This window comes from Pseudophryne corroboree, chromosome 5, assembly GCF_028390025.1.
Source record: "Pseudophryne corroboree isolate aPseCor3 chromosome 5, aPseCor3.hap2, whole genome shotgun sequence".
Classification (NCBI taxonomy): domain Eukaryota; kingdom Metazoa; phylum Chordata; class Amphibia; order Anura; family Myobatrachidae; genus Pseudophryne; species Pseudophryne corroboree.
In genome coordinates this window covers 458569016-458588527 of record NC_086448.1, presented here as the reverse complement: position 1 = coordinate 458588527, position 19512 = coordinate 458569016, and positions in this window count along the sequence as shown.

Below are 19512 nucleotides of genomic sequence, written 5' to 3'. Positions count from 1 at the left end.
ACCACAGACAGCATCTACTGCATGCCCCTGTCATTTTTTTAACAATGCTGTACCACCAAGTTAATCATGGGAGCAAAACAGGGGATGTGTTGGAATTCACCCAGCTGTAATGTGTCAGGATTTTGGACTATTTCATGCTTGTACTAAGTGTTCCTTGTACCTTACCTTCTGTTCTGTACAGATTCCAGGTTTTCTCTCAGCCTTCCAAGCTCCATGCAGACTTCAGTTTCCAAGCTGCAGCATGTGTCTGTGTTACTCTCTCACCTGATTAAGCCACATGTGTAGGTTTCCCTTGTGTAATTAGCAGGATCTTGTGTACAGCTGCTGGTATCTATGTTCATTGTTTTCACAAAAAGTTCCAGCAGCCATGTTTCCTGGTGAGCTGATCAGACTATTCAGCATTAGGACCTGCTCTAAACCCTTAGGTAGACTGCCATTGGTGGAAGGAGTCAGCTGAGAGTAGCTGACTCCTTCAAACAATGAAAGTCTACCTAAGGGTATAAAGCAGGCCTGCAGGAATAGGAAGGGGCCTGTGCAACTGGTTACATTGTAAGTGTGGCAAGTGAACCTGCATGTTGTCTCCTGTGCAACTCTACCAGGTCCAGCTTAAACCCTTCAGCTGGTAACCAGTCAGTTCCAGCTTTAACCCTTCAGCCTTTAACCAGTCTGGTCCAGCTTAGCCTCAGCCAGAAACCAATCAGGTCCAACTTTTCTTCAGCCTCTAACCAGTCCGGTCCAGCTTTAACCCGTCAGCCGGTAACCAGTCCAGTCCAGCTTACCTTCAGCCAGTAGCCAGTCCAGTCCAGCTTGTACTCAGCTGGTAGCCAGTTCGGTTCAGCTTGTCTTCAGCCGGTAGCTAGGCCGGTCCAGCTTATCCTCAGTGGGTAGCCAGTCCAGTCCAGCTTGCCCTCAGCCAGTAGCCATTCCGGTCCAGCTTATCCTCAGCTGGTAATCAGTCCAGTACAGCTTTATTCTTCAACCAGTAACCAGTCCACCCAGCTTAATTCTTCAGCCAGTAACCAGTCTGGTACAGAACCACTCAGTGGTCCACTACCAGTAATACATACTAAAGGCAGTTCTCACTGCTATCCAAATCTCATGCAAAAGAGTTATATTCAGCCTTCTCTATTCCAGCTCCAAGTCACAGCCGTTGGACATCAGTCATCACCTGAAGCAGGTAACACTGTGCATAAAATCGTGACATAATGCTTTCACAATATTTGTGGCATTATTAGAAACCAGAAATCCTGTGGAGAGTCAAAGTAGGGTAAGCCATGTTGCTATGACATACCTCAGTTTTTCTAAGACTTTGTCAGAGTTATGCCTCTTAGTGAAGCCGGTGATACACAGAGTAGCCTGCCTCTGAATGAGTTGGCGTTTGTTAAATAATACTTCTGCTGATGATGATGAAGGTGATTCACCCATCCAGTGGGCTGTCATAGTCAGATAATCTTTAGTTTGCCCACTACCACTAGACCACATATCTGTGGTTAAGTGGACAGTGGGTACAATGGCATTTTGTAGGGCAATAATTAGATTTTTTTTTCTTTTAAAGTCCTGGTACAGCCGAGGAATGTCTTTTCGGGTAAAATGGAACCGAGATGGAATTTGGTACTGGGGACACAGGACCTCAATTAACTGTGTAAAACCCACTGCATTAATGGTGGATATTGGATGCAGATCTAATACTAGCATAGCAATCATGGCATCAGTGGTCTGCTGTGCGACTAGGTGAGAACATTCATACTTGTTCCCCTTACAAAGGATAGTTTAACAGTCAATTGTTTTGTGGAACAACTACTAGCAGTCTTCTTGGTCCACTTCTGGGATGAAGATCTACCCCCAGTGCCCTGGAGAGAAGAGGAGTCACCTAGCATTGACAAATTGGTTACAGGACCATCTCTGATCAATAATGAGGATATTGAGGAAGAAGGTGTTGGTGGTGGAGATTGCAGGTGCTGGGATCTAGTAGAGAGACGAGAGCTAGCTGATGCTGGACTGCTTGCTGTTATTTTTTAGCACTAGTTGTGGATGTTATAAAATACTTGTCATAAACTCGCTGCAGATGACGTAGTAGGGAGGCGGTTCCTAAATGCTTAACATCTCTACCTCTACTTACTGTGGTTCCACAAAGGTTAATAATAATTCCACACAAAAGGGGTGGATTTGTTGGTCATATGTCCTTGGTTTGTGAAAATAGGGGCATGTTGCCACCATTCAGGGTGTCTTCTTTGTTGATCTGCAATGGGCAGCTTGAGTGACCCCATGGGTGCTGCAAACCACCCGATGGTGTCGCAGTGATCCAATGCTGTGTCCTAGGATGCAGCTTGGATCATTATTGCAGCAGGAAGTGTCTACTTTGTAATAGACCCCTCCTGCTGCATTTACATACAGAACAGTCACTGCTGCCTCCAAGGAAGCAGCAGTGATAGCAACTCCAACCACATCTGAATTAGCGACAAAACCACAACAGTATATTTATTTTTCTTAAATATAGGAAGAACGGTGGCAACTTTCGAGTTATCAAATGGAAAAGAGATGTTGCCAGCAAAAAACTTAGAAATATAGACTTTGACAATGCACAATTACTTGAAATTGTAATAAGACAACAGTAGAAATTAAGGTACTGTAGGATAACATCATCAATAAATAGGACATAAAAGAGTAGACAAATAACAAAGCTTATAATAAATGGTAAAGATCACTGTATGGTAATATTGGAACCACTATCAAATGAAAATAATCGGTAAAGAATACACAGCATAAATCTTGACACTAAAACATCGATGCCAAGCATATTGAGCAATAATGATAATATATAATATAGAAGATAGAAGAGAATATAGACAAAAAATATTAAATTAAAGAAATAGCACAGATAATCAATAGAAATTCCAACAGCAATCAATACACAAATCACCCCAATCAATTTCTTAACTCCAGAAAACAATATACAATTCCCATAGAACAAGATTACTAGTATAGTAATTACATCCCGAATAGCACTTTACACTGTTCCAACTAAAGCTCCTCATATTACAAATGTCACTTTGCTCAACAATAAACACAGGCACACACACACACACTCTTTCACTCTCAGAAATGCAGAATACTGTCGATTAATAAAGCATAATATAATATAGCTACAAGTTCCATATGTCGGTGGGTACCATAGGCACTGGTGGGTATGAAACTATCAATATACATGTATAGACTCTTGCAAACAATGGGCCCAATTGCTTACACACAAATCCGATGTTTGGGGGTCTGAGCATGTGAAGAATGGGTCCTGCATGATCGCTCACAGTCTACATTTAGCTGCAGCATAATTGGCATGCTGCGGCATTTGCAGAGCAGAGCGGGGACGACATTTCCAAGTGTTCTATAACATGTTTTGTCGTCAAATGCTGACTTCCTGGACCCAGCAGAGGGGTTCCGACAGCCAATCTGTGTAAGCTACGGCTTGGCCAAGTGCTGCGACCATCAAGATCAAGATAGTGATCTGATATGGCATCTTTGGACACAGCATTTGGATCACAGATGCATGTGGAAGGCCTTTGAATTGCTGCATTTGAATATTACTGGTTTGGTATTGCACAGGCTCTTCCTTGCAGCTGTGCAATTCGACCACATCCAAATCAGGCCCAATGTCTCTTAGAAAGGTTTGTTTTGATATAAGGCATGAAGTCAGTCTCCTCTTGGCCTTATTATTTCCTTGGTTTTAACCTCAGCTTGTGTTTGACTACGAACCTGGCTTTTATACCTCTGGCGGGTTGGGTATGAAATACCGGCAGTCACAGGACCGACTGCAGCACATCTACAGTGAGACTCCCAACACCGGACAGGGGTAAGGTTTTTCCCCCTCTCCCATCCCCTCCCCTAACCCTAACCCTATGGAGGTGTTGGCTAGGGCTAACCCTCCGGGGGTGTTGGCTACTGCTAAGCCTAGTGTCTAACCCAACCCTCCCCTTTCCCAATCTAGTTCCTTACCCTAACTAGAGGGAGCCGGACCCTAACCCTAAACCCCAACCCATTACTCACCTTTGGGATGTCAGTTGTCGGTGTCCTGGCGCCGGTCTCCTGAGGGGTGTTGGCATTCTGTTATTGGTCACATGACCACCGGCATCCCGACCACCAGGATGTCAAATGCATCCCCCTCTGTCTACATTTTTGGCAACTGCTTTGCGTTACCTTTTTAGATCCCTGTCTGAACCTGTCTTGAGTCACTGAATTTAGACTTGGATTTTGCTAACCTCCTTAACCACTAGCAATTGAGATCCAATTCATGAGTTTACAGCACTGCAGCAATCCAAATACAGTACACGTGAAAAAATGCCCAAATCAGCCCATAATCTGGACAGTGTTTCATCAACATTTCATGAACTTAAGGTGCAGTAATCAATTTAAATAGGCACAGTCATTCAAAACAATGGGATGCGGTCATGTGGCTGCCACACGGAATCCCAGCGGTCACCATGCCGACTCTGGGATCCCGAACGATCAAACGCCCGACAGTTGGCATGCCAACTAACAGGGGGTATTGCCACTCGTGAGTTTTCACGACACCCACAGAGTGGGAATAAAACCTGTGGTGAGCCATCGAGCCCGCAAGTGGCCCCCGCCGGCATTCTGTCGGGATCCCGGGGTCGGTATGCTGCATTGTTACATATTCACATATAGCCCCAACCACACTAAAGACCATGTTAACATAAAAAACACCACACTTCCCGAACCATCAGTGTGTTTCTTCTCTCACTTAGTAAAGTCTCTGGGAATAATTCAGGTTGCATCGCAAAGGCAATGCGACCGCAATTTGTGAGACAGTCCACTGTGCGCACGCGTAGGTCCAGTCCTGCACGTGTGCGTGCTGTTAATGTACTCGGCCCGCATTAACTGTGAGCACCTCTGCCTGATTGACAGCATAGGCCTTCGCAGGTCCGGCCAGGAGTAGGGACCGAGGTCAGGGCTCTGTGCGGGCCAGTCAAGTTCTTCCAAACCGAACTCATCACCCCATGTATTTATAGTCCTTGCTTTGTGCACTGGTGCACAGTCATGTTGGAATAGTAAAGGGTCTTCTCCAAACTGTTGCCACAAAGTTGGAAGCATAGCATTGTCCAAAATGTCTTGGTATACTGAAGCATTAAGATTACACTGGAGGTAAGGGGCCTAGCCCAAACCCTGAAAAACAGCCCCATTCCATTATCCCTCCTCCACCAAACATCACAGTTGGCATAATGCAGACAGGCAGGTTATGTTCTCCTGGCATCTGGCAAACCCAGACTTGCCCATCTGACTGCCAAACAGAGAAGTGTGATTCATCACTCCATAGAACTAGAGATGAGCGGGTTCGGTTCTCCGAGAACCAAACCCCCCCGAACTCCACGTGTTTTACACGGGTCCGAGGCAGGCTCGGTTGTTCCCGCCTGACTCGGAAAACCCGACCGAGGCAAAACGTCATCATCCCGCTGTCGGATTCTCGCGAGATTTGGATTCCATATAAAGAGCCGCGCGTTGCCGCCATTTTCACTCGTGCATTGTAGAGGGTACAGAGAGGACGTGGCTACGTTCTCTCAGTGGCAAATATCAATATCAGTGCTCAGTATCAGTGCGTATTGCTGCTCAGTAATACTAGTACAGTGTCTCTCTTGTGCTGCATCTTGCTGCTGTAGGGTGCTGTGGTAGTAGTGTCCTGTGATTGTGTATCGTTCATCATCATTCCAGTCACAGTTGTATCTGGGGGGTAATAATTCCAGAGTGCTTTTGTGCTGCTCAGTAATACTAGTACAGTGTCTTGTGCTGCATCTTGCTGCTGTAGGGTGCTGTGGTAGTAGTGTCCTGTGACTGTGTATCAGGGACGTGCAGTCAGGGGAGGCAGGAGAGGCAGTGCCTCCCCTGCCAGTAATGATTAAAATAATATAAAGAAGATACTTATGACACATATTCTGTGTCATAAGTAATCTCTTTATAATATACTAAGCGTTTTAAAACTTTTAATCACCTTGGGAGGCACTGATAGCAGTGCCTCCCGTTAACAACTGGAAAGGGGGAGAGAAAGGGGGCGGGGCCAAGCACTGGACTGTGAAAGCCCATTAAAAAACTGCGGGGGAAGCGGCACATATGCCAGTGCCTCGTTGACAGGGGAAACCCGCCCCTGTCAGCGAGGCAGATGTGATTGGACAGTGGATCCAGTACTGGATCCGCTGGTCCAATCACCCATAGGCATTGAGCTGCAGCTGCGGCGGGACCCGGCGCTACAGTGGAGCCACCACTGCAGGAGCGTGGCGGGGGGGCAGCGGCAGTGGCGGGACCCGTTGTTGGAGCTGCCTACAGCAGCGGCAGCTCCGGAGATAACAGGAGCACCAAAGCTGGGGACAGGGCGGTGGCGCCGGGCAGCGCTGGTACCTAACCACCCAGTCGAGGAGGCAAGGGGGGGGGGGTTGTGCTGTGGGTTGGGAAGTGTCTAGCCAGCTCACCCCCAGATCACTTGGACTGCAGCTCACCCCCAGATGATCTGGGGGTGAGCTGCAGTCCAAGTGATCTGGGGGTGAGCTGCAGTCCAAGTGCTCTGGGGATGAGCTGCAGTCAGTAGCGGCTCTTGCCACGGGCAGACAGGCTTTTTGCCTGGGGTGCCGCTACCCTGAGGGCGCCGCCGTGGCAAGATCCACCACTAATGATCCTCCCTCCTTCCGCGCTCCCCGGCTCCCGGCTGCAGCGAGAGACGTGTGCGTCCGCTGCAGCCGGCATCGCTGACTCATGTTAGAGGTCAAAATTGAGCCCTAGTGTCAGTGGCTGCGGCGCTGCTATGGAAGAGATGTCATGACGTCTCTCCCATAGAGAGGAGCCGGCGCCCGGAGGCAGCAGCAGCGGCGGCAGCGGTCCGGAATCAGGAGCGAGGCAGATATGTATTGTGATTTTTCTTTTAGGGTTTCAAAGCGGCGCTACTACAGGGGGCACTACTACTGGGGGCACATACAGGGGGCACAGCAACAAGGGGCACTACTACTGGGGGCACATACAGGGGGCACAGCTACAAGGGGCACATACAGGGGGCACAGCTACAGGGGGAACAGCTACTGGGGGCAAATTAACTGGGGGCACAACTACGGGGGGCACAGCTACAGGGGGTAAATCTACTGAGGGCAAATCAACTGGGGGGCACAACTACTTGGGGCAAATCTGGGGGCACAGCTACTGGGGGCATAACTGTGGCCACGACCCTCCCCTATGAAGCCACACCCCTGTTTTGCCACGGGGGGTTGCCAGTGGAAACTTTCGCACTGGGCGCCACAAGGTGTAGAACCGGCCCTGGCTGCAGTCCAAGTGATCTGGGGGTAAGCTGCAGTCCAAGTGATCTGGGCAAGATCACTTGGACTGCAGCTCACCACTAGATTACTTGGACTGCAGGGACAGGGAAAAATAAATAAAATAAATGTAAAAAAATTATATATTTGTATCACAGCCGCCCGCCGCCCACTGCTGAACAGCGCTCACTGCCGCACGCTGCACCTCCACTGAAAGCTGACCACTGCAGACAACAACTGGCAGTGGTCAGAGGGACATCAACGCCGCAGCAACGAAGGACAGCTTAGTACCGCCGCATACCCCTCAGACCAGGGGCGGAACTACTGGCAGGGCAGCCAGTGCATTGCACTGGAGCCCCGCCGCACTCAAGGGCCCACAGCCGCCGGCATTACAATGAGTCACAATGACTCATTGTATCATGCCGCCGCGTCCGCACACCAGCGCTCCCGTCGGGTCTGCGTCCCGCCGCCCGCCCGTCGTAATGAACAGATCAGGGCACTAGGGCAGCAGCCGCAGCACCAGACACGCTGCCGCGGCTGCTGCCTCTGTAACACACTCAGCGGCTGCCCGGCTGAAGGGGAAGGAGCAGGAGGGGCACGGCCGAAGAGGGAGGAGGGTCCGTCCCTCCCTCATACAAACAGGTCTCACTCACTGTGACTGGCTGCTGCTGCTGGAGGGAATGCTCTCTCCAGCGCCTCCTCCTCCACACGTCCTCCTCCTATAATAAAATGCTGCTGCAGTGCTGCAAGATCATGATGTCAATCAGGAAAGCGAGGAGGGGCAGCTAACTCAGCTCCTCCCCCTTCCTGTTTATATTCCGCCCCTCCCTCGGCTTCCTCTCTCTCTCTCTCTCTGTGTTTGGGCGCCGGGGATCTGACAAGCATCACGCCAAGATCTCGTGGCCGTCCCCGGCGCGCACTGTCATAATGGGAGGGACTGGGAGGGAGGTAGAGAGAGGAGCTGGAGCTGCTGATCATTACCTAATTTCCCTATGTGCATGGTGAGTCTCCAGCCCGGGAATCGTCTGACGCTGCACTGAGGAGCCTGAGCCAGCGGAGAGGGTAAGTATAATTCTTCTTTCTTTCTGTCTCTTTCTTTCTTTCTTTCTTTCTTTCTTTGTTGGGACTGCCTGCCGCTATGTGTAAAAATGGGGGACTGCCTGCCGCTATGTGTAAAAATGGGGGACTGCCTGCCGCTATGTGTAAAAATGGGGGACTGCCTGCCGCTATGTGTAAAAATGGGGGACTGCCTGCCGCAATGTGTAAAAATTGGGACGCTGTCTGCCGTAATGTGTAACAAGGGCACGCTGTCTGCCGTAATGTGTAACAAGGGCACGCTGTCTGCCGTTATGTGTAAAAAGGGGATGCTGTCTGCCGCTATGTGTAAAAAGGGGACGCTGTCTGCCGCTATGTGTAACAAGGGCATGCTGTCTGCCGTTATGTGTAAAAAGGGGACGCTGTCTGCCGTTATGTGTAACAAGGGCACGCTATCTGCCGTTATGTGTAAAAAGGGGACGCTGTCTGCCGTTATGCGTAAAAGGGGACGCTGTCTGCCGTTATGTGTAAAAAGGGCACGCTGTCTGCCGTTATGTGTAAAAAGGGGACGCTGTCTTCCGTTATGTGTAAAAAGGGGACGCTGTCTGCCGCTATGTGTAACAAGGGCACGCTGTCTGCCGCTATGTGTAAAAAGGGGGACGCTGTCTGCCGTAATGTGTAAAAAGAGGAATCTGTCCGCTGTAAGGTGTAAAAGGGTCTCTACCTGGTGTAGTAGTGGTGCCACTGTGCGGCGTAATTTGAAGAATGGAGACTACTGTGCACCGTTTTATTAATTGGTATTATTTTGTGGCCACACCCCTTCCCCACAAAGCCATGCCACTATGTATTTTTGCGCGCGCCTACGGCGCGCACTGCCCCTGTTTTGCATGCAGGGGTGGGGCTCCGATGCCGTTTCTTGCACACAGTGCTAAAATGTCTAGTTACGGCACTGTTTGCTAGGTATCCATTTCTCTGACCCTGAGCAGGTCCCCCTCACCAGATCCTCTCCAGGGGTGAGAGGGTGGACTTGGATGGGATGTGGGGGGGGGGGGGGCAAAGCATTTTGTCGCACCTGGGCCCACCGCTCGCTAGTTCCGCCACTGCCGCAGACCATGGGCTCATCTGCCACTGACAACCACAGTCCCTTCCGCACCTCCGCTGCACATATCATGTAATGTTCCCCTGCTTCCCAATGTCCCTGCTGTCACTCTCTCAGTTACTGCTGTCACTTTCTCAGTCCCTGCTGTCACTCTCTCTCCCTGTCCCTGAATTGTGGGTCATACCGTGTGCTATAATGTGAATTTCGGGTCATACCATGTGCTGTAATGTGAATTTCGGCTCATACCGTGTGCTGTAATGTGAATTTCGGCTCATACCGTGTGGTAAAATATGAATTTCGGGTCATACAGTGTGCTGTAATGTGAATTTCGGCTCATACCGTGTGCTGTAAATGTGAATTTTGGCTCATACTGTGTGGTAAAATATGAATTTTGGCTCATAACGTGTGCTGTAATGTGAATTATATATATATATATATATATATATAAAATGATATATATATAGGCAATCAAATATATATATTAAAAAAAACTCAGTGCCTCCCCAGCCAATGACCTCACCGCACGTCACTGCTGTGTATCGTTCATCATCATTACAGTCACAGTGGTATCTGGGTGGTGACAATTCCAAACTGCTTTTGTGCTGCTCAGTAATACTAGTACAGTGTCTTGTGCGGCATCGTGCTGCTTAGTGTCAGTTCTCCGTGGTATCATCAGTGCTCAGTATCATCAGTGCTCAGTATCAGTGCTCAGTATCAGTGCTCAGTATCATCAGTGCTTAGTAGTATCAGTGCTCAGTATCATCAGTGCTCAGTATAATCAGTGCTCAGTATCATCAGTGCTCAGTATCAGTGCTCAGTATCATCAGTGCTCAGTATGATCAGTGCTCAGTATCAGTGCTCAGCATCATCAGTGCTCAGTATCATCAGTGCTCAGTATAATCAGTGCTCAGTATCATCAGTGCTCAGTATCATCAGTGCTCAGTATCAGTGCTCAGTATGATCAGTGCTCAGTATCATCAGTGCTCAGTATCATCAGTCCTCAGTATCATCAGTGCTCAGTGTCTTGTGGTGCTCAGCAATACTACATTACTAATACTAGTACAGTGTCTTGTGCTGCATCTTGCTGCTGTAGGGTGCTGTGGTAGTGTTCTGTCACTGTGCATAGGTCATCATTATTCCAGTCACAGTGGTATCTGGTATCTATCTAGTAGAGATGTGCACTTGAAATTTTTCGGGTTTTGTGTTTTGGTTTTGGGTTCGGTTCCGCGGCCGTGTTTTGGGTTCGACCGCGTTTTGGCAAAACCTCACCGATTTTTTTTTGTCGGATTCGGGTGTGTTTTGGATTCGGGTGTTTTTTTCAAAAAACACTAAAAAAACAGCTTAAATCATAGAATTTGGGGGTCATTTTGATCCCAAAGTATTATTAACCTCAAAAACCATAATTTACACTCATTTTCAGTCTATTCTGAATACCTCACACCTCACAATATTATTTTTAGTCCTAAAATTTGCACCGAGGTCGCTGGATGACTAAGCTAAGCGACCCTAGTGGCCGACACAAACACCTGGCCCATCTAGGAGTGGCACTGCAGTGTCACGCAGGATGTCCCTTCCAAAAAACCCTCCCCAAACAGCACATGACGCAAAGAAAAAAAGAGGCGCAATGAGGTAGCTGTGTGAGTAAGCTAAGCGACCCTAGTGGCCGACACAAACACCTGGCCCATCTAGGAGTGGCACTGCAGTGTCACGCAGGATGTCCCTTCCAAAAAACCCTCCCCAAACAGCACATGACGCAAAGAAAAAAAGAGGCGCAATGAGGTAGCTGTGTGAGTAAGATAAGCGACCCTAGTGGCCGACACAAACACCGGGCCCATCTAGGAGTGGCACTGCAGTGGCACGCAGGATGGCCCTTCCAAAAAACCCTCCCCAAACAGCACATGACGCAAAGAAAAAAAGAGGCGCAATGAGGTAGCTGTGTGAGTAAGATAAGCGACCCTAGTGGCCGACACAAACACCGGGCCCATCTAGGAGTGGCACTGCAGTGCACTGCATATACTTATGGATGGACTGCCGAGTGCCGACACAGAGGTAGCTACAGCCGTGGACTACCGTACTGTGTCTGTTGCTAATATAGACTGGATGATAATGAGATGAAATCAATATAATATCACTAGTACTGCAGCCGGACAGGTATGTATATTTATTATGTAATGACTGATGACGGACCTGCTGGACACTGTCAGCTCAGCAGCACCGCAGACTGCTACAGTAAGCTACTATACTATAGTAGTATGTACAAAGAAGAAAGAAAAAAAAAAACCACGGGGAGGTGGTATACAATTATGGATGGACTGCCGAGTGCCGACACAGAGGTAGCTACAGCCGTGGACTAACGTACTGTGTCTGCTGCTAATATAGACTGGATGATAATGAGATGAAATCAATATAATATCACTAGTACTGCAGCCGGACAGGTATGTATATTTATTATGTAATGACTGATGACGGACCTGCTGGACACTGTCAGCTCAGCAGCACCGCAGACTGCTACAGTAAGCTACTATACTATAGTAGTATGTACAAAGAAGAAAGAAAAGAAAAAAACCACGAGGAGGTGGTATACAATTATGGATGGACTGCCGAGTGCCGACACAGAGGTAGCTACAGCCGTGGACTACCGTACTGTGTCTGCTGCTAATATAGACTGGATGATAATGAGATGAAATCAATATAATATCACTAGTACTGCAGCCGGACAGGTATGTATATTTATTATGTAATGACTGATGACGGACCTGCTGGACACTGTCAGCTCAGCAGCACCGCAGACTGCTACAGTAAGCTACTATACTATAGTAGTATGTACAAAGAAGAAAGAAAAGAAAAAACCACGGGGAGGTGGTATACAATTATGGATGGACTGCCGAGTGCCGACACAGAGGTAGCTACAGCCGTGGACTAACGTACTGTGTCTGCTGCTAATATAGACTGGATGATAATGAGATGAAATCAATATAATATCACTAGTACTGCAGCCGGACAGGTATGTATATTTATTATGTAATGACTGATGACGGACCTGCTGGACACTGTCAGCTCAGCAGCACCGCAGACTGCTACAGTAAGCTACTATACGATAGTAGTATGTACAAAGAAGAAAGAAAAAAGAAAAAACCACGGGGAGGTGGTATACAATTATGGATGGACTGCCGAGTGCCGACACAGAGGTAGCTACAGCCGTGGACTAACGTACTGTGTCTGCTGCTAATATAGACTGGATGATAATGAGATGAAATCAATATATATGTATATATAATATCACTAGTACTGCAGCCGGAGAGGTATATATATTTATTATGTAATGACTGATGACGGACCTGCTGGACACTGTCAGCTCAGCAGCACCGCAGACTGCTACAGTAAGCTACTATAGTAGTATGTATAAAGAAGAATGAAAAAAAAAAAAACCACGGGTAGGTGGTATACAATATTATATATATATATATTATATACAATTATATATATATATATATATTAAACTGGTGGTGATTGATTATTAAACTGGTGGTCAGGTCACTGGTCACACTATCAGCAACTTGCAAGTAGTACTCCTAAGCAGACAATCACAAAATATATTATACTGGTCTGGTGGTCAGTGTGGTCACAATGGCAGTGTGGCACTGACTCTGGCAGCAAAAGTGTGCACTGTACGTTATATGTACTCCTGAGTCCTGCTCTCAGACTCTAACTGCTCCCCACTGTCAGTGTCTCCCCCACAAGTCAGATAATTAATACAGTCACACTATCTAATCTATATCACTTCAGCAAGTAGTAGTAGTATAGTAGTACTCCTCCTAATAATGCTCCCCAAAATTACTACTACTGTGTCTCTCTCTACTGTCTCACTCTCTTCTCTAAACGGAGAGGACGCCAGCCACGTCCTCTCCCTATGAATCTCAATGCACGTGTGAAAATGGCGGCGACGCGCGGCTCCTTATATAGAATCCGAGTCTCGCGATAGAATCCGAGCCTCGCGAGAATCCGACAGCGGGATGATGACGTTCGGGCGCGCTCGGGTTAACCGAGCAAGGCGGGAAGATCCGAGTCGCTCGGACCCGTGTAAAAAAAACTGAAGTTCGGGCGGGTTCGGATTCAGAGGAACCGAACCCGCTCATCTCTACTATCTAGTGGTATCTAATTCCAGACATTACTGCCGTCTAATTCCAGATATATTACTGGCATATAATTCCACACATTAAAAAATGGAGAACAAAAATTTGGAGGGTAAAATACGGAAAGATCAAGATCCACTTCCACCTAGTGTTGAAGCTGCTGCCACTAGTCATGGCAGAGATGATAAAATGCCATCAACGTCGTCTGCCAAGGCCGATGCCTGATGTCATAGTAGAGAGCATGTAAGATCCAAAAAGCAAAAGTTCAGTAAAATGACCCAAAAATCTAAATTAAAATCGTCTGAGGAGAAGCGTAAACTTGCCAATATGCCATTTACGACACGGAGTGGCAAGGAACGGCTAAGGCCCTCTTCTATGTTCCTCAATACTAGTGATAAAGCTAATTATTTATCTTATAACATTCACTATATATTGGTAAGAGACTCAGTACGCAATGGGCGTATGGGGTACCGTAATGGTACGCACTTAGTGTAGCAGACGCTAGGCCGTGGTCGAGACGCACGAGCGGCACGTTCGCTCACGGCTTACGCTGGGTATCGAGCACGCTATAGGCGGTCCGAGTACCGTAATGCTACACTACTAGCGTAGCGGACGCTGTGCCCACAAGAGGAACACGAGCGGCGCAGACGCTCACAGGATGACACACAGTAAACCTTGTATGCAACACAATGTAACGCTGATTAACCTCTATTATATAAAAGCTGCTTGAGCGATTGAGACACTCCTAATACCCTTTGCAATGTAATGATAAACACACGATACCTTGTAAGGTTCCAAAACCTTTATCTAGATGATTTTAGTATGTAAAAGGGGAAAACAGTTACAGCTTATACACTACAGCACTAACATAAAACACCTAAACAGAATAACTGAAATTATACAATATACAACAGCGTCTTAATCCTATATAATAACAGAGAGAGAGAGAGTATGGCAAATACAAACAGAGAATAAGTTGGTTACAGAGAAAAACTTACACACTGGGGAATGATCACTGCGCAGTCCTGGAACCAGCTCTCTAGTTAGTCAATGATGAAAACCGTTGTGGAGAGTAGACTGAGCTGGCCCTGGCTGGCTGTTCTTATATACACTACATACAGTACACTACAAAGGGTCTTACAATCTCATTGTTCATTGGACACAGGAATCTGTCTTCACATTATAACAAAAGGTCATAGGTTGATTCGAACAGGTGGGTTGTGACTATTTCATACTGCTCAGGTGGGAGGGAATCTAAGGATTCCCGCCGCATGGATAATGAACTGCAAATACAGTAAATGTCCATAAACTTCTTATAATCATAACTATTCGCAGGAGCGATTAATCTCTTTCAAACCAACACCGGAATGTTACTAATAATATACTCTACCGTTGCATACTAAACACCACTGCTCAAAACCTGTCTGACCCTTTGTATCATGTAAAGAGGGATCTCTCTGTCCATGAACCAGTTACACTAAACATACTTACAGATATTATTAAAGGGACTATAACCTATAAAATATACTATTTGGATTAACTATGTAACGATCGAGTCGCCCGCCAGACGCACACAAACTCTACCGTAAATGCACATACCACGCGCCTGAGCGCACGACCGTGGAGGCGCCGTCACGCAACTGCGAATATGCGCACGCACGGGAGAGAATGTGCACGTGCAGTGGGCAAGCGCATGGGGTTAGTACAAGGCGATGAGAATAACGATATTTTTCGACTTTGACAGTCCACCCTTTGGCAGTCACCAATAACTGCCACTTCCTAAACAGTTCAAACAGAAAAATATATGTCATCATGTAAATACCTTTTTATGATTCGGTAAAGAGAGGAGAGGAGAAGGTGGGAAAAGTATGACCTAGTGAGACAGTAAAAGCATGTGTGTATGAGCTCCATGTTTGAGGGGTCATGTATCATCGTGCCGTGCGTGTTCTAAATCAAGCTTCGAGGTATTGCGAAGTATACATTTGAATCCTTTTTATCCCGTGTTAAGGGTCTGTGGATGGGCTGTCAAACTCTACCGAGCTCTCTTCGGCTTTTGGTTGCAACAAATGGGGGAGCACATTTAGTTGATGATACATGAAGGGGGGGAAACATGTGAATGCTAATATGTGAGAATCACCTGTCGGCTATGTGAGATACTACCTGGAGGTTGTAGAGATGAAGCTAAGAAACAATCGTTATAAATGCAGTCGTAAACTATGTGAGTTTAAATAAACAGTCGCCGATTGAGGTCTTGTCTGATGTCTTGTCTGATGTACATGTTGTCTGATGTCTCTCGGTGCTTTTGTTGTAAATAGCGAGCAAAAGCTGTTCCATTGTCCATAAAATTACAGTCTCTAAAGTATTGGGCTTTCGTAAAAAGTTAAAGTCACTAGGGATATTGGGGGTCTGTGACATAGTTCATCAATGGTCTGTATAAAAGAGGTTGTCAAATTCTTCTTCCAAGCGGATGTCTTTGTACCTTGGAGGAAAACAAAAGAGAAACGGGTGAAAGAAACGGACCGCGGAATCACATTTTCATCACAACATTGTCTCTATCGTTGGGTCATAAATCAAATTAGTTGTTGTTATTACAGTGTCCTCGCTCCTCAGACTCATCACTCTGGTACTACCTTTACACTTCGTTAAAGTCCGAACGCATCTAAATATCAGACCAACCAATATGACGACTCCCAGAATACACAAGAGAAATTTCCCTACATCCATTATAATACCTTGGGCCCATTCTCCTAAACCAGAGAACCAATTTCGTGGGTTCAACCATGACACCCAACTGGTCAGCTCATTACCCACAGCAGCGAGTGTGAGATTGTGTTTCCTTCGAAACTCCCACTTCAATTGCAAAATGTCATCCATCTTTTGGTCTATGACCTCGGCCGGGTCCTCAGTGCTGTTTGTAATATACGTGCAGCATTTTACTCCATATTGAGTTGCTAGGGTAACACAATACCCGCCTGTCACTGCTGTGAGGTAATTGAGAATCATCCTAGGCTGAACCAGCTCTGTTTTGTAGGCTTGTAACTCTTTCCCAGTGTACCTGAACGTGTCGTCATACATGTCACTGATATTGTCTAACAAGATTGCTAGCGCTTATATATATCTATAATTTATCACTCCTCTGGCGGTACGAGTGATATCTAACGCGAGTAGGAATTGAATCCCGGTGGATTCATGGATCAGATCAGAGGCCGGATGCTCTGTCCTCTCTATCAGGTGCCGTTTAACGATGTGCTCGTAATGAGTGTGAGTATAAGGAGCTTGGGCACCACGGTGAATGTCTTTCATTTTGATATGGGATACAGTCATTACTTCAGGCAGTACTTTTCCAATGTAACACAATCCCTCTGAGTTTGGGGCAAGCCACTTATACGCCTTTCTCCCGCATATGAAATATGCATCATCGGGGAGAACATATGGGACGGAGTATGACATAACCATGTTACAAACTTTCCATGTGAAATCTCCTAACCCTAATTCTCCCATCTGTCTAGTACACGTATCAGGTTGTACGATATGTGCACAGTATCCTGGTGATACTTCTCCAACTCGCATGGTCCTACTTCCTAGAGTGTACCTATACCGGAAATATTTTCCACTGTTGGCTATCTGGCGTATAAGCTCTGTGTTTATGGGCATTCTATCGGCTCTATATGAAAATGTCATGGTTTGATTACTCCATGACACTTCCCAATTTCCCGGCTTTCGGGGATTGGAAATGTTAAAGCATACTAAGGACTTATCCACATGATACTGGTGGAGCTTCAAACTAGGAGGACTAGAGATATTAAACCTCTTGTCCACCGGCCTCCCACCACTTAACTCAAGTACCTCTCCTACAGTTAAAGGGAATGGTACTAAGTCCTGATTTGCTATGACCTTGAGGTACTTGAGAGCATACCCAACAGTCTGTCTGGTTTAACACTTTACCCACTAAAGAGTGATAGTCACCCAATGGATGCCGGTCCATGTGGACATTAAAACTGGACTGACATTTCTTGATGCACCCATCCTCAACTATATTGTCACAATGCCTACAGATGCAGTTCTCTTCAGCTAACAATCCTTCACAATTCCTTCTATTGTCAATGCTACCAGATCGTTTTCTGATACTCGCCTTTACTTGGTGATTATGTTGCTCTTGGAAAACTACGCCTCCATCCTGGTCATCAGAACCCATTACAGATCCTTTCTCGACCTCCATGGTACTCTCACCGAAACAGACTGCTCTGGTCAACATCATGGTCAACAGGAAAATCCGGATCACAGTCTCTTGGGGCGGGTCCATCTTACAGGAGGAAAAGGAGAAAAATAAGAAGGGGGGAGGAAAATAGGAGGGAGATGGGAACTGGAGAAAATAACAAAATGGAAAAAGAAATCTGGCTCGACAAACGCCTCCGGTCTTATTATTCTCAGCGCTCAGGTGTCGTCTCAACCTTCCCGGAACAGACACTCTAGTGATACAACCTCTACCGTCTGTTCTTTATCACGGGACCTCTCTGGGTCAGCAACCTTTTTACAATGAGACGAATGGACCCAAGTCTCTCTCTCTGCAACCTTCAATGCTGTCGTGCTGGTCAATAAGACTTGATATGGTCCTTCCCATCTGTCAATAAGGCAACCTGAGCGTAGAAAATTCCGTATCATTACATAATCCCCAGGTTCAATGTCATGACAATTACTGTCTGGCAAATCAGGAATCACCAACTTTAGATTATCATTCTGATTCCTCAATTGTTTACTCATCTTAACCAAATACTTTACAGTTACTTCATTGTTACATTTCAAATCATCCTGGGGGTTAATCATAACATGGGGTTGTCGACCAAACATAATTTCAAAAGGAGACAGATTAAGAGGGGACCAGGGAGTGGTTCTGATGCTGTATAATACGATTGGCAAAGCTTCGGGCCACAACAATCCTGTTTCAGCCATTACCTTGCTTAATTTGTTTTTAATAGTGCTGTTTACTCTTTTACACTTTCGCACTCGCCTGGGGGCGGTACGGAGTGTGCAGCTTACTATTAATTCCAATCAACTTACACATTGCTTGAAAAACTTCACCTGTAAAATGGGTACCCCTATCACTCTCAATGATTCTAGGGATACCGTACCTACACACAAATTCCTGCACAATTTTCTTTGCAGTAAACACAGCAGTATTTGTGGCCGCGGGAAATGCTTCAACCCAATTTGAGAACACGTCAATACAAACCAATACATACTTTAAATTTCTACAAGGTGGCAATTGTATGAAATCAATTTGTATTACCTGGAAAGGACCATCTGTAGGAGGGATATGGGATGGCTCTGTTGGTATTGCCTTTCCGATATTCTTCCTCAAGCAGGTGAGACATGTCATCGCTCTTTTACCCGCATGAGAAGAAAATCCTGGGGCGCACCAATAAGCTCTTACCAACTTACACATTCCTTCTTTGCCTAGATGAGTCAGCACATGTGCCGCTTCCGCTAGACTTGGAAGGTATGCTCTGGGTGCCACTGGCTTACCCTGTCCATCTGTCCAGAGTCCTGAGGACTCCTGGCCATATCCTTTTGACCTCCAAACTGCCTTTTCTTGTGGTGAACACAAATTTTGCATTTCATATAATTTCTGTGTGTTTACAGTATTAAATACCATCAGTTGTGTGCTGTCTGTCTGTATGGGGGTACTGGCTGCTGATTTATCAGCTTCGTCTGCTCGGCTGTTACCAAGTGATACCGGGTCTTGGCTATACGTGTGAGCTTTACACTTGATAACAGCCACTCTGTCGGGTTCCTGTATCGCTGTTAGAAGTCTTTTGATGTGGGCTGCATGCGCTACGGGTGTGCCAGCTGCCGTCATGAAATTTCTGAGGCGCCATAGGGCCCCGAAATCATGGACTACTCCGAAGGCGTACCTAGAATCTGTGTAGATATTGGCTGACTTGCC